A 6,440-nucleotide genomic window follows, 5' to 3' on the forward strand; every position below is an offset into this window, starting at 1 on the left:
CCGACCCGCTCTTACCCGCTGTCATGGGCGGTGAGTGAAGCTGCCGCTTGGAGAGGCTAGCTCCCCAGCCCACCTGTGGTCCTGCCCATACTCCACCCCTGCTCTGCCCCAGACCCCGCCCCCACTGCCCAGGCCTGGCCCTCTCCCCACTGTCTCCCTCCTCTCTTCCCTTCCCCTCCCTGATCACCCCCTTCCAGCCAAACCCCTGAACCCAAATGAAGCAAATGACATTTGAAAAAAAAAAACATTCTTCTGCAATTTCTTTCTAAAGAAAATGGAGCATGTTTTCCACTGCACGCCAGGAGGTGAAGACTGGACATGCAGAAGGTAACTAATTAAAAGCACTAAACTTGGGAATAAAAGATGTCAGTCACAGGTTTTTTGATATACCCTGAAGTTTGTCAGAGATTTATTTGCAAAAACTTTGTAGTAAGGGCAAGTCAGCTGTCCTGCTGAATACAACTGTCATAAATATAGAGAGAAGGGTAGCATAAAATCCCTCCTTGGCAGCTGTACTGAATCGCCATACCTGTAAGGGGTTTATCAGTTCAAATAACCTAGTTAGCACCTGACCAGAAGGACCAGTGAGGAAAGAAGATACTTTCAAATCTGGGGGGGAAGGATTTGTTTGTTGTTCTTTTTGTTGTTCCCTCTCTGGATGGAGGGAGAGACCAAGCAGGTACAACATCTCCTGAAAATATACCTGGAATAATCCATCTAAAATTACAGAAATTGTACATAGGCAAGGAAATGCGTTAGGTTATCTTTTGCTTTAGCTTGTGAATTTTCCTATGCTACAGTGTTAGTTTTATTCCTGTCTTTGTAACTGTGAAGTGGAGCCAGAGGGGAATCCTCTGTATTCTAAATCTTTTATTTACCCTGTAAAGTTACCTTCCATCCTGATTTTGCAGGTGTGATTCTTTTATTTTTTTCTTTATAAATAAAGTTCTTCTTTTAAGAACCTGATTGATTTTCAGTGTCCTGAAGACAAAGGGTCTGGTCTGTGCTCACATTGCTAACCAATTGGTTGGTATATTATGCTCAAGCCTCCCCAGGAAAGGGGTGAAGGGGCTTGGGGGATATTGGAGGGATAGGGATTCCAAATGACCCTTCCATGAATTTTTGTATAAATCACTTGGTGGTGGCAGCAATACCATCCAAGGACAAGGAAAGGAATTTGTGCCTTGGGGAAGTTTTTAACCTAAGCTGGTAGAATATAAGTTTAGGGGGTCTTTCATGCGGGTCTCCACATCTGTATCCCAGAATTCAGAGTGGGGAGGGAACCCTGACAACAACGTTAAATATTATGGACTACATGACGCAGCTCTTCTCTGTTTTACATTTTCTTAATCAGTATTTCTAAGCTCATTTTATATTTTAAATGTTCTCTTAAGCCTTCATAAAGTAATCATTCCAGATTGCTACATATTTAACTCCCTGAAACAAAGACATTATTTTAAATTAATCAGTCACAGAGGTTTAGTGTGTTCATAACAATGTTCATTGCTTTTAGAAAAAGAGAAAACTAATTTACTTTGTGTGATCTCCATAACAATAGACATGTTTATGAAATTTCACCAACTTTTAAAAATATGTTTCCAAAGATTTTAGGCATAACAAAAGATTTTATATCTTACTAAGGTACTGATTTTACTAGAGGGTTCTCTTAAAACTAGTTCATCAAATAGTCAGAAGTAAAGAAAGGGAAACTCATTTATCCAGCTATGTCGCAGGAAAGGGGAGTTGTCCCTCTAAGGGCTCTCTTCAAGGATTTTTTCGAGATGTGATTTTATCATCTTCAGCAACACACTAATGAAATATTTTTAAAGCAAATTATGAACTAAATTAGTCCTGTAGACTAACGTGTTCTGAGTAAATATTACAATAATGCACAACTGTTTTTGTCAGTAAATTCAGAAACTGACAGTAGATACCTGGGGGTTGGCAAATGCCTGTTAAATGGCTTCATTTCCACTTGAATGGCTCTTTAACAGTTTCAGTGTTGTGCTAATAGGTCTCGCAGGCTAGAAGGCTTTTTCACTTTTAAATTACTAGACCCTCTCCGGAGTAATAGTCACCAGGCTGCAGCAGCCGGCTGTGGGAGCCCGCAGGAAGGGTCAGAACAGGAAGATGTGGAAGGGTGGACACTAAGACCCAGAGGTGCCCCAAATTTTCGGCCAGTATGCTGCATATGCCTAAGGGTGGCCCTGAGTGCAGCAGAGCCAGAGACAGGAGGGCAGAAAGGTCATAGGAGCTGGAGCCTGGGCAGCAGCACCAATGAATCCTAGCTTGGTCAATAATTTACCATCAAGGACAACCAGGTCCACCCTCATGCCTAAGACAGGGGTAAGGCATGGCGACGCTAGCACTGCCGGTGGGAAAAATCACACCATGACAACTCAGCATGCTGGCACTGTGGTGACCAGGGGCGGCTCTAGGCACCAGCAAAACAAGCTGGTGCCTAGGGCGGCAAAATCTAGGGGGCGGCAAAAGGCCCGTCCCCTGCTGCCGGGGGGGGCGGCAGGCTGGGCCGGCGGACCTGCCGCAGTGATGCCTGCGGGAGGTCCACCAGAGCCCCGGGACGACTGGACCTGCCGCAGGCATGACTGCGGAGGGGGCGCTCGTCCCGTGGCTCGGCGGGACCTCCCGCAGGCATGACTGCGGCAGCTCAAGCGGAGCCGCCGGACCCGCGAACCATCTGCAGCCGCGGGAGGTCCAGCCGAGCCACGCAGGACCAGCGGTCCCTCTGCAGTCATGCCCGCGGGAGGTCCGCTGCTCCCGCGGCTCCGGGGCGCCTCCCGCGCATGACTGCTTGGGGCGGCCAAAAAGGTAGAGCCGCCCCTGGTGGTGACTGCATGGTTACCAGAGGGAGATTACAGTTTTGTGGGGCCCTGGGCCAGAGCAAGTGGGAGCCCCACCCCATCCCACCTGCAGTCCCCCACCGCCCCTTGCTCAGTCAGGACATGGGGGCTTCCCCTGCTCCCTGGCAGAAGCACTGGGCAGGCAGAGCGGGCCGCTTTGGCCCAGTGGATAATCCTCCTCTGGTGGTTACAATGGCGGTGGCAGTGATTTAACTCCTGAAAGTTGTGAGTTTAGGTCAGTGTTGTACTGGGAATTACAGCCCAAAGATCAAAGTTCCCCCAAGCCAATGGCTTAGCAGGCTGGTGCAGTTGTGGCATGTGTGTTTCACAGCCAACGGTACTCAAGGGAGGGACGTGCCAGCATCACGTCCAGCTGCCTCTGAGTGCCCTAACCCGATGGATTGGGTACCCGCTCTGCAGCTGGGTGAGCTCACAGTGGCCTTTCACTGCGAGATTGAGCGAGAGCCAAACACAAAACTTTCAGGATTATAATTAGGCACCGTACCCACCGCAGGGGTGGGGTGGCAGGGGGGCCATGGGGCCGCCCAACTCCACCACGTCCCAGCCCAGGGCCCGAACAGTGGCAGAGGGGTCCGCCACTGGGGATCCGCCCACAACACGCTGACCTTGTACTTGGCCAGCTCTCAAGCAGACGGTTGTCTAGTTCCCCTGGGCTACTCCCTATCTCCCCCACGGGGTGTACCCGGGTCCGTGCGGGTTCTGCTGGGTTGTCCGGGTGGAAGGCCAGCGGCAGTCCCGGCAACTTGTCCGGAGCTTGGTCTGCGGGTGGGTCTGGCAGAGTCGGCCAGACCTCAGCACCACAGGAGCCTGCAGCAGTCCCCAGCTCGGGACCAGCGTCTGGCTCCTTCAGCAGCTGCCTGCCAACTGAGCTCCCAGACCTGCCTTTTGTACTTCCTGTCCCACCCATTGACTTCCTGTGGGAGGGGTGAGCACAGCCTGGCTCCGCCCACCAGGGCTCTGCACGTGGTCCCTCCCCCTCTGGGTCCACGGGACGCCATTCCGCCTCACTACACCTCTCCTCCCATAAGCCCAGCTATGGTCTTCAGATCTGGTCTCTCAACTGCCCCCCAAGAGAGACAAAAAATCCGCTTTGGCATTATCTTTACCTGCCCTGCATCTGATGGTAAAGGCATATGGCTGGAAGGTAAGATACCGCCTCATGGTATCTTTCATGGTGTGTAGTCATTTTAGGGGTGCGTGGTCGGTGATTAGTATGAAAGGGGCTTTGAGAAGTTAGTATCGTAAGGCATCAATAGCCCATTTAAAGGTGAGAGCCTCCTTCTCTATAACTGAATAGTTGCAGACTCAGGGGGAGAGCTTGCGACTGATACAGAGGATGGGATGCTCTGCTCCATCCACCTCCTGGAAGAGGACCACCCCAAGCCCCACCTCTGAGGCATCTGTTTGGACCAGGACCTCACGGCTGAAGTCGGGGCTAAAGAGCACAGGTTCTCGACACAGGCTCTCGTTCGGGGTTTGGACTGCGTCCTCACATTCTGTCGACCAATGTACCTGTCCTTGGTTAAAAGCCAGGAGAAGTGCTGCAATAGATGCAAACTGGGGGACAAAACATCAGTAATACCCCGCCAAGCCCAGAAACTGTCACACCTGTTGCTTCATAGCTGGTGTTGGTCAGGCCTGCAGCACCTGGACCTTCCCTACGAGGGGGCGCACGAGGCTTCGCCCCAGGGTGTATTCCAGGTATGTAGTCTCCTGCTATCCGATCCGACATTTCTTTGGGTTGGCAGTGAGGGCCAGCACCTCAGAGGGTTTGCAGGACAGCAGCTACCTGGTTTAGATGATCTTCCCAAAGGTGACTGTAGATCACTACATCGTGTAGGTGTGCTGCCGCGTAATCCATATGGGAGCTTAGGAGTCGGTCCATCATGCGCTGGAAGGTTGCCAGGGCCCCATGGAGGCCAAAGGGCACCCAGATGAAGTGGAATAACCCAGTCGGGGTGGCAAACGCTGTCTTCTCCCTGGAGCTTGGGTCCAAGGGGATTTGCCCATACCCTTTCGTGAGACTGAGTGTTGTGATGTACCTGGCTGTTCTGAGACAGTTGAGGAGGTCAATGATCCGGGGAACTGGGTAAGCGTCGAACTTTGAGATCGCATTTACCTTCTGGAAGTCTATACAAAATCAGAGAGTCCCATCGGGCTTCGGGACTAACACGATGAGACTGCGCCACTCACATTGTGATCACTCTACGACCCCCAACTCCACCATCTCTTGGACTTCCCTCTCAACAATCTCCCGCATCTGTTGTGGGAGGGGCGGGCGGTCTCCTGAACTACCTTCCCAGGGGTTGTCTGGATAGTTTGCCACACAACCGTGGTCTGGCCTGGGAGTGCGGTGAAAGTTTTGCAGAAGGTCTTTAGCAAGCTTGTTTCTGTTGCTCGGCTGACAGGCTGTCCCTCAATTGTGGTTCCTCTGTCTCAACCATATCAGGAACCTGGGGTCCTAGGGCTGGCTTGGGAGGGTACAGGGCAATCAACAGACCCGCACGGGCACCCCATGACTTCAAGAGGTTTAATCTCCTTCTTCTTTTTCCCGTCCGACTGATAGATCTCATATGTGACAGGTCCCACCCAGCGGACTCTCTTGTAAGGGCCCTGCCAGCAGGCTAAAAGTTTCGACTCCTCTGAGAGGAACAGGAGGAGCACCCTGTCCCTGGGCTCAAACGTGTGAGGGCCTGGGCCCCCTGACTGTAGTTTCACTCCTGGGCTCCCTGGGCCACTTGCAGATTTTCTCTCTCAAGGGCCCCGGCCCGAGTCAGGCATCTCTGCAGCTGCAAGACATACTGCAAGAGTCCCTGGGCGGCTGACTCCTATGCTCCCAAGTCTCTCTCATCAGATCCAACAGGCCCTGGGGCTGGTGGCCGTAAAGGAGCTTGGCAGGGGAGAATTTGTTAGATGACAGTGGCACGTCCCGGATAGCAAGCAATAGTGGTGGGATCAGCTGGTCCCACTGGCGTAGTTCTTGTGGGGGGAAGTTTCATAGCATGTCTTTTAGGGTCCTGTTAAAACACTCAACCAGCCCATCGGTCTGTGGGTGGTACAGCGAGGTCTGTAGATTCTTAATGCCCAATATGGTGCACACCTGGTGGAGCAGCTAGGAAGTGAAGTTGGTCCCTTGATCGGTAGGACAGTGGCAGGTGCCGGACAACTAGCCACCGGGGAGTGTGGCCGCCAGACAAGCAGCCACCGAAATGCCGCTGAGAAGCAGCGTCATCAAGAGGCGTTGCCGCTGAAATGCCGCCGAAAATCAGCGGCATTTCGGCGGCATCGCTTCTTGACGTTGTCGCTTCTTGGCAGCATTTTGGCTGCTGCTTGTCCGGCGGCCAGTAGGCGGGGGCACATAGATGCCCCGGCGGGTGCCATGGCACCCACAGACACCAGGTTGGGGACCACTGTGTTGGGATCTCCCAGGGTAATCCAAGTTGGGCAAAGATCTATACCAGCTCTGCCGCGATGGTGTGGGCATGGGTGTTCCGTAATGGGACCGCCTTGGGGAAGCGGGTAGCGTAGTCCATCAGGACAAGGATATACTGGAATCCT

This window comes from Mauremys reevesii, linkage group 24 (assembly GCF_016161935.1).
Source record: "Mauremys reevesii isolate NIE-2019 linkage group 24, ASM1616193v1, whole genome shotgun sequence".
NCBI lineage: Eukaryota > Metazoa > Chordata > Testudines > Geoemydidae > Mauremys > Mauremys reevesii.